We start from the raw sequence: 10,041 nt of genomic DNA, 5'->3' as shown, positions 1-10,041 counted from the left end.
TCTTTTCTTTCTTTTTTTTTTTGTGTGTGTGTGGTTTTTGGGTCACACCCGGCAGTGCTCAGGGGTTACTCCTGGCTCCATGCTCAGAAATTGCTCCTGGCAGGCACGGGGGACCATATGGGATGCCAGGATTCGAACCGATGACCTTCTGCATGAAAGGCAAACACCTTACCTCCATGCTATCTCTCCGGACCCCAGCCAGTTTTCTTCTTTACAAATGCATGACTCTATTGATTCTACTGTCTGGATGAATTTTCAAAAAATACAATATTCTGGGGCAGGAGAGATAGCATGGAGGTAAGGCGTTTGCCTTGTATGCAGCAGGATGGTGGTTCGAATTCTGGCATTCCATATGGCCCCCATGCCTGCCAGGAGTGATTTCTGAGCATAGAGCCAGGAGTAACCCTGAGCACTGCCGGGTGTGACCCAAAAACCTATATATATATATATATATATATATATATATATATATATATATGTATGTATGTATATATATGTATGTATGTATATATATATATAATATTCTATATGAATTCCTTGGAGATCTTTCAGCTCAAGACTACTGATAGTTTCCTTTGTACTTTCAACATCAGGAGTAAGCGTTCATCTCAAGGAACAAATGGTATGAAATCAGGTCTCCAGAAAGGAGATGGATATTGCTGTCATTTGGATCAATGGTGCAACCTTCCTGAGTGCCAGGGAGAAAACTCAAAGGGCTGGCATAAAGAGGCCCCAGTGTTGTAGTGGGCTCAGACATTCAGGTTCTTGTCTCAAGCAGTCAAAATTAAAAGCAAGAGCCAAATTTAATAAAAGACTTTATTTAGGGAAACACAAAGAAAGAAAACAAGGCAGGGAAGATCCCAGATTGTTGGAGGCATCTTCTAAAGCAGAATTCCCTTTTAGGCCATCTCCTTTAAACCTTTTTAACAAAGGTGGGTTGGTGAACATTTCTTTATTATGCTCCAAGAATGTGAACCATTAAAAGGAGCGGATGATGCTCATATGATTCTCGTCTGCTGGCTGGATCCAGCAGAACCTGGATCATCTGGGTTACTAGACACCACCAGAGTTGTTTCCTTTGTGGCCCTCTGTAGCAAAAGTGCTGAGTGAAATAAGCCAGAGAGAGAGAGAAAAACGCAGAATGGTCTCACTCATCTATGGGTTTTAAGAAAAATGAAAGACACCCTTGTAATAATAATTTTCAGACACAAAAGAGAAAAGAGCTGGAAGTTCCAGCTCACCTCAGGAAGCTCACCACAAAGAGTGATGAGCTTAGTTAGGGAAATAACTACATTTTGAACTGTCCTAATAACGAGAATGTATGAGGAAAATGGAGAACCTGTCTAGAGTACAGGCGGGGGATGGGTGGGGAGAAGGGAGACTTGGGACATTGGTGATGGGAATGTTGCACTGGTGATGGGTGGTGTTCTTTACATGACTGAAACCCAAACACAATCATGTATGTAATTAAGGTGTTTAAATAAATTAAAAAAAAAAAAGAATCTCTTTACCTGAAAAAAAAAATAAAGATTCTTTTCTTTTTTTTTTTTTTTGTTTTTTTTTGTTTGTTTTTTTTTTTTTTTTTTTGGGCAGTGCTCAGGGGTTACTCCTGGCTGTCTGCTCAGAAATAGCTCCTGGCAGGCATGGGGGACCATATGGAACACCAGGATTCGAACCAACCACCTTAGGTCCTGGATCAACTGCTTGCAAGGCAAATGCCGCTGTGCTATCTCTCCAGGCCCAAAAGATTCTTTTCTGTAAGGGCCACACTCCTCATTTTACCCTGCCTGTTCCCCTATCTCTATCACCAGGTCCCAAGTGGGTCCCAGCCTCCTGAGCACAGCTTGAGAGAACCTTCCACCTCCCCTCAAAAGAAGTCCTGACTCTTCTTTTTGAGGGCAGAGTATTCAACTGGTGAGAATTCACACTCATCAAGCTATGGTTTCCAGTAGGACCCTGGAAATATACCCTCCCTAGATTTACACAGCAAAAGCAAAAGCCCAACTGGTCCAGCCAAAGGACCATGATATTGTTGCTATTTCCAGGAGTTCTGGGTAAAGAGAGGCATCAAAGATATTGCTAAATCTAATGACTGGATGAATTCAAAGGCAAAATTGACAAGTACTATCAAGAGAATTGATTATGTAACTCAAATCTCAGCCTTCAAGATTTTCTTAAGTGACTCACTCATAGTGAGCAACCCACCTGACCTGCAGTGGGGAGGATAACTCAAAGGGCAGCAAGCTTGGGAATCCTTGATGAGCTTACAAGCACAGTGATGCAATGACAGTATCACCCAGTGCTCGATACTGGGGCTGCTGATGGCATAGAAAGACAACCTGGGGGTCGGAGAGATAGCATGGAGGTAAGGCATTTGCCTTTCATGCAGAAGGTCGTTGGTTTGAATCCCGGCATCCCATATGGTTCTCTGAGCTTGCCAGGAGCGATTTCTGAGCGTAGAGCCAGGAGAAATTCCTGAGTGCTGCCAGGTGTGACCCAAAAAGAAAACAAAAAAAAAAACGAAAGACAACCTGGACATCACCTACTTGGAATGCTGGGTAGCTGCTTCCCTGGGTAGTTGTTTTCTTCTAAGTTGAGGATCACTTGTGTTAGAAATGATCCTCACATGATTAAACAAAATTAGCCACCACCCTGTGGTTTTTCCTGATGAGCAACAAATTACATGAAAAAAGTCTTTCTCATATAAATAGCAAGAACTCATTATTGCAAAATCTTCTTTTATACAATATGCCTTGGGCCACAGAAACACTGATGAAAACACAAAGCTCAGGCATGTATAGTACTAATATTTTGCAGGTGAGGAGGAAACTAATTTCTAGGAAGCTGCATGACTTGCCCAAGGCACTAAAACATAGGGAAAATAACTGATGTAGGTCTTCTGACACAAAATCACCAACCTTTCACTATTACACTATATGGCTCATGAGTCTGCCCTAAATTCAGACTCTAAAGCTTGGAAAATAAATGTAATTTAAAGAATAAAAAAACTTATTCCCCAGGATTTCTCAAATGAGAGTTACTATAGATTATACACATGATGCTCCTTTTCATAAATCACTACATGCTCACAAACAAGCTAGTACATGGACACGGTTAAAACATCTATTTTCTCAACAACTAATTCAGTTTCTTTTTAACATATAGCTAAATATAACTAAAGCACATGAATTCACATTTTGCTCCAAGTTATACAAGCCTTCTTCAGAAATTCCTAAATAAAATGAATTTTGATCTTGTTGGTAAAATATGCCTTTGCTGAAGGGCAGAGTGTTGAGCTTAAGAGCTTTTAAATATCTGTCACTGGAGTGACAGTACAGCAGAGTGGTTAGGGTGCTTGCCGTGTATGTGGCTGACCCAGGTTCAATCCCTGGTTCCCCATCTGCTGCCCCAAATCAGCCGGGATTAATTCCTGAGGGCAGAACCAGGATGTGGCCCCCAAAGCAAAACAAATAAATATTTTTTAAAAATCTGAGTAGGAGGTCAAGTGTGTTGCCTCAAGTGCCAAAATTTGGCATCCTTTCACATGCCAGGCTGTGAGATTAATGCCCAGTGCTATCCATTGATGCTGCTGTCCAGAACCCCCAGAGCCTGCATGCTGTTCAGGGCACAACTAGGTGTGAGTACCACACCAGGAATGATTTCTGAGCTCAGTCAGGAATAACCCCTGAGCATTGCCTAGCTTGGCCCAAAAACCAAAAATATTTAAAAAAAAAAAAATGAGCACTAAGGCCAATATATGTAAGCAGCGGAGATTCAGGACAAACCACTACTTAAATATGTATGCCCCACACCAACAAAAATTTATCCTCTGTGAGCATCAAGGTGGGCTGTTTGAGCATTGTGACCAGAGAATTTCTACTGGTCATTGTAACTGCAACAATCTGTTGCTAGTAGGATTGGGAAGGGGGATTTTTGGAAGTAAAAAAAATAATAATAAAAAAGTGGATTAAGGAAGCCACTGATAACTCCAACCCCAAAGCAGCCAGAAGCACATATACTGGAAACTCACTGAAAGGCAGAAAAAAGGTCATATAAAATTCTGAATAATGGGGCCGGGCGGTGGTGCTAGAGGTAAGGTGCGCCTGCCTTGCTTGCGCTAGCCTTGGACGGACCGCGGTTCGATCCCCCGGCGTCCCATATGGTCCCCCAAGCCAGGAGCGACTTCTGAGCGCATAGCCAGGAGTAACCCCTGAGCGTCACCGGGTGTGACCCAAAAACAAACAAACAAAAAAATTCTGAATAATACAAGCACAGGCTGATGTCTCCTCTCAGAAGAGGAAAATCTTCAGCATGAAACAAAGGGAAGTAGTGCCAGAGTGACAGTACAATGGGTAGGATAGGGCATTTGCCTTACAAGCTACTAACCTAAATTCAATCTCCAAATGATCCCCCAAGCCTGGCAGGAATGATCCTTAAGCACAAAGCCAGGAGCCCTGGGCACTGCCAAAAGGTGATCCAACCCATCCCTCCAAAAAGGGGAAGAAACAAGAGGCTGTGATAGGTCATGAAAGAAGAACACCAAGGAGAGTCTTTATTTGGGGGTTGGGAGCCCAATGGACTGGAGAATGTGCTTTGTGTATAGGAGGTCTGAGTTGAATCACCAGCACCATGTGGTCCCCTAAGCACAGTCAGGAGCAGCCTCTGAGGACTGCCCAAGAGTAGCCATTTGAACACCATGGGGTAAAGCCAAAAACACAATAAAAAAACAAAATCTCTGACCAAAGAGAAAATACAGCAGGTAGGGTGCTTTACTGCCTTGCATGCAGCCAACCTGGATTTGATCCCTGGTACCATATATGTATATTCCCAGTCCCCGAGTACTACCAGATGTGACCCCCAAAACAAATAAAAAAACCAAAATCTTTATTTCTCCCAGATAAATTGTCTCATTTGTTCTATTTATCTCTATATTTACATAATTCATTAATCACTTTAGTTACTGGGATTTCAACCCTACACACACACACACACACACACACACACACACACACACACACACACACACACACACACACACACACCCCAAAAAGAAAAAAAAAAGAAGTGAAAGTAAACTAAATGATTCACAAGAAACAGCAAGAAAAGCAACTCGAAAAACATCTGTTGGGAGATTTTTTTAGTTTCCTGATGCCCAGGCTTGGCATTGCAGCCATGGCAGGTCAGAAAATGTTCTGAGAAAAAGAGCAGAAGACATCAGGGAGACCTGGGAGCCCAGGAGCCAAAGCAATCCTCTAGGCACACCACAGAGAATAAAGCAGAGAGCAGAGCTGCTGGGGAATGGGGGTGTCACCTAACACATTTCCTTTCACCCAACAAGCCCCTGGGACACAGACAGAGCCTATCCCCACTGTCCTGAGGGGAGGGCCCTTTGGACTGGTCTCATGGCTGCTCTGGTTTTGATAATTATTATTATTATTATTATTATTTTTTTTTTTTTGGTTTTTGGGCCACACCCGGTGACGGTCAGGGGTTACTCCTGGCTATGCGCTCAGAAGTCGCTCCTGGCTTGGGGGACCATATGGGACGCCGGGGGATCGAACCGCGGTCCGTCCTAGGCTAGCGCAGGCAAGGCAGGCACCTTACCTCCAGGGCCACCGCCCGGCCCCAGATAATTATTATTATTATTGGAGCACCTGCATGTGCCATGTCCAGCTCTGATAACATCTTCCACTCATTCAGTTCTACCCACATAGGAACAATGTTATTGTCCTGTGTTAGATCAAGTTCTCCAACCAATAGATGCCAAGATTTGGTTAAGGTGCCCATTTTTTCCCCGAATAAGAGATGAATTAAAGTTAATTGACCAACCACAACAAAAATCATTCATTTTACTCTGCTAGAAATGAGTTCTCAGTCCTGCCAGCATGACCTCAGAGGCAAGACAAGGGCTTTGTTTTTAAGTCTAGAACTGAACAGAAAGAAGCAAAGGGCAAGTTTGTGAGTTCATAGTCCAGTGTGCTCCAGCTATGCATGCCATCTCCTGGAAAAGCACAAGATAAGGGCCTGTCTGCCTGCCACCTCTGTATGTGTGATTTCTAGAATAAAATATTCAAATAACCTTTGGCCTTTACCATAGTACTTTCCCAACATAGTACTGGCTGACTCTCAACTAAAAAGTTCACTTTGAAGCTAAAAGTTTCCCTTTTAACTAAAATGCTTGAAAGCAAGCATTTTTTTAACTGAAACTTAGAAAATGATTACATGTCTTTTCTTCTACAGAACAATAATGTATTATTCTGTGTGTGGCAGGTGGAGAGGCTGGAAGGAGCTGCCACTATCAATGGGGATAAACACGGATTGTCCTCTTCATACAAAGAACAATTCCCCCACTCAAGCCGAGTTTCAAGGCTCCTCGAGAAATAAGGTGGCTGAGATTAATTCTCACTCTGTGAAAATCAAATGGAACACGGGTACAGCTTGATGCCTGGCGTGGAGCCTTCAGGGAAAATAAGGCCTGTACTGTGCAGGTGTGCAAAGCCAGCTCTGCCAGTTCTAATCCTCTCAGAGGCTCCCTAGGTGACTGAGCTGGGTGACATGAAAAGCAATGGGCTCCCCTCTCCAGGATTCCACCTCTCCTCTCCCCACTTCATATATGGCACCTGCAGCCACCCACTGCAAGCCACTTCCCGATATCAACTAAGTCCAAGCCTGAAAAGGATGGCCAGACACTCAGAGAAATCTGCGTGCTGTTCCCTAGGCCTGGTTCCTAAGGTTGGCTTTGATGATCACCTCTGTACTAAACTACAATTTAAGAAACAAAGAGATAATAATGCATGTAGGGCACTTGCCTTGCATGCAGCTGACCCAGGTTCAATCCCCACCACCTCATATGGTCCTCTGAGTACCACCAGAAGTTATCCTCAAGTGCAGAGTCAGGAGTAAGCTCTGAGCACAAATAGGTGTCCTTGCCACCAAAAAAATAAAATAAAATAAAAACAAACTACAATTTAACTTTGACTTCTCTTCACAGCAGTGATAATCTCAAGTTAACAGTACTTTGTGATAAGAAAAATATTACTTTTTATACCTGTAATTCCAATTGAATTGGACACATTGTTGTTTATTTGGTTTCTGTCTAACAATAGAATCAACCACTATGTGAAGGAGAAATGTGGGCACAGGAGCTCAGAAGGGAAAGCCACAGACTGAGATGCACATTTGAACACATGAGGAAACAGATGTGAAGAGGAAACATCACAAAGTCATCTAGGGGTCCTTGGATCAAAGTAACCAACTTCATGTGGGCCAGAATAGATTCTGCCTTAATATCCTTACCAAACGGTTGGGGAGATAGTTCAACAAACTAGAGCACAGGCTTTTTATGCCGGAAGATGAGGTTTCATCCCAAGCACCACAGGAGCAACCACCAACCAACTAATCAGAAGTACTACTAGTTGTAGCCCCAAAGCAAAACTATATTTTCCTGTTGTATTCTGGACTTGCTGAACCCCTGAGGAGAGACAGCAGAACTCAGCTGCTAGGCACTGGTCAGAGATGCTTCCTATTGCTTGTTTTGCAAAGCTAGAGATGGCTGCCACCCACCCCTCCCCATTCTATAGGCACTGAAAGTAAGCCTCAGAGAGTCTCAGAACTTCATCAAAATCACAGAAAGGTGTTTAGCAGAGGAGAAAATAATTGAAGTTTAGGACAGCCTGCCTGGTGGAGGATCACTATGTAGGCCATCTGCTAATCCCATACTTCTTTTGGTTTGTTTTCAGGCTACACTCAGGCCATATAATGCTATGCACTATATTCTACCCATTATACTCTCTGGCCCTAAGCCCAAGCCCTCAAAACCATGTACTTGAGAGACAACCCTTTGGGATTTGCTGGGTATAAAAATAAATAAATAAATAAATAAATAAATAAATAAATAAATAAATAAATAAATAAATAAATAAAAAAGGAAGTCTACGTGTCCTGGATTCAATCAATCCCTAGCACTACAAGAAAGCAAAAAGGAAGGGTTTATTCATTATAACTGCAGAGGGCAACAAAGAGGGAGAAATTCATATTAACTTGGGGTGGGTAATGTTATAAAAAGTTTCCACCTTTAGAAAGGAAAGCAGGTAGGGGGCATTTGTATGCTGCCAGCCCAGCCACCCCAAATGGTTCCCAAGTACAATTAGGAGTGATCCCTGAGAAAAGAACCATGAGTAACAGGAATTTTCTATAACCTTCTTTACTGCTGTAAATGGAAGACACAGCCAAAAAATCAAGAGCTGAGCATATAATTCAAAAAGCCAGAACACATCCATAGGGGCCCTGACTGGCTTGATCCTAGTACCACCAGGTCTCCCAAGCACCATCTGGACCAGCCTTGCTTCTGTGGCAGTGATGGTCCCAGCACTGCTGAGAAACAAACAACAACAAACTAGACATAAACATAAAATTTTATTTGACCACAAGATTCCTAAGGTGAATTTTCTATAGTGATTGCTGTGAACCTTAACCATAGTCGGAAGTCAGACAGAGCCAGAGAACTCAACAGACTGGAACATGACAAGCTGGAGCATAACAGGAGCCTCGGGTTTGATTCCCAGCATGACCCCACTACTACTCCCCACCCCCAAGAAACACACATACGTGCTCGCTTCGGCAGAACATATACTAAAATTGGAACGATACAGAGATTAGCATGGCCCCAGCACAAGGATGACATGCAAATTTGTGAAGTGTTCCATATTTAAAAAAATAAAAAAGAAAGAAAAGAAACACACACACACACACACACACACACAGAACAAACAACACAGAGCAGGGAGCAACCCCTATGGGTGTGGCTCCAAAACAAAACTAACAAAAGTCCCTTTGTCAAGCAGAGAGATAGTACAATGGGTAGGGCACTTGCCTTTCAAGCAGCAGGCCTGGGTTCCATCCTAAATATCATACACAATTCCTTGAGCCCACCAGGAACAATCCCTAAATGCAGAGCCAGGAGCTCTGCCCAGAGCACTGAAAGGTACAGACCAGAAACAAAAAACCAAAACAAACAAGTGAACAAAACCAAACAAATAAGCCCTTTTGTCCAAGATCTACAGGTCCTTTGCACTGGAAACAATCAGGGTTTTACCCACTTCAAAGAGAGTCTTTTCTTCAAAGGAAAGAGACAGATCAGTGTTAATGACCCAGTAAAAAGGGGAGGCACCAAAGTACCACCAGCCACTCAGCTGAGGGCTACCTCTTGGGTGGCAGCACTGAGAAAGGGCAATGCAAGGAGTTCTGGAAGGACAAACCCCATCCAGGAGGAACCACTGAGTCAGAGACAGTTTTCACTAAATATAAGGAAGTCAAATAGCTTTAAAGGAAACAAGGATGTGGCGCCCTGTCCCTGGGTCCACAGGAAATGTTGCTGTGGTTGGTTACTGGTTCAGCAAGATGGCAGATAGGACTGTGGCAGGGAACATAGAATCTTTGGTTCCTGGAACAGGACAAATTACAGGAGCAAAAATGCATTGTAGTCCAGAAGCTGTAGGAAATGCTCTGGTACTTTTTCTTTTCCAGATTCCCAGCACTGCCAGGAGTGATCCCTGAGCCAGAGTGAGAAATAGCCCCTAAGCCCTCCTGGGTGTTATCCTCACCAAAAGCATTTAGCATCTGGATTTAAAACACAAGAAAATCTTTGCATTAAAAAAAAGAAAAAAAGAAAAAAAACTCTCAGAACAGAGACTGACATCATGGCATGAAAGAAACATTGAGTCAGATTGAATTTCTGTTGCTGGTGGAGGGGTCATGCCTGGCAGTTATAGTTTTAACAGAACACTTGATTCTCCAAATTGCAAAGCAAAATAGAGACATCCAGATGTTTCCCTCATACTAACCCCAGAAAAGACAAAGAAATTTTTCATCTGGGCCCAGAGAGATAGCACAGCGGCGTTTGCCTTGCAAGCAGCCGATCCAGGACCAAAGGTGGTTGGTTCGAATCCCGGTGTCCCATATGGTCCTTGTGCCTGCCAGGAGCTATTTCTGAGCAGACAGCCAGGAGTAACCCCTGAGCACTGCCGGGTGTGGCCCAAAAAA

At 43.2% G+C, this 10,041-nt stretch overlaps 1 non-coding gene across 1 annotated transcript; it reads left to right on the top strand.

Moving 5' to 3' along the window:
- Window positions 1–8,607: 8,607 nt before the first annotated feature.
- LOC126007445 (U6 spliceosomal RNA) lies at window positions 8,608–8,711 on the top strand. The gene has a single exon (XR_007495017.1). It is a non-coding gene; the product is annotated as a U6 spliceosomal RNA (small nuclear RNA).
- Window positions 8,712–10,041: the final 1,330 nt, after the last annotated feature.

The sequence above is a fragment of the Suncus etruscus genome, chromosome 4 (assembly GCF_024139225.1).
Source record: "Suncus etruscus isolate mSunEtr1 chromosome 4, mSunEtr1.pri.cur, whole genome shotgun sequence".
Taxonomy (NCBI): Eukaryota; Metazoa; Chordata; class Mammalia; order Eulipotyphla; family Soricidae; genus Suncus; species Suncus etruscus.
Note: the sequence above shows the minus strand (reverse complement) of the source record. Positions and strands in the feature narration are given on the sequence as shown.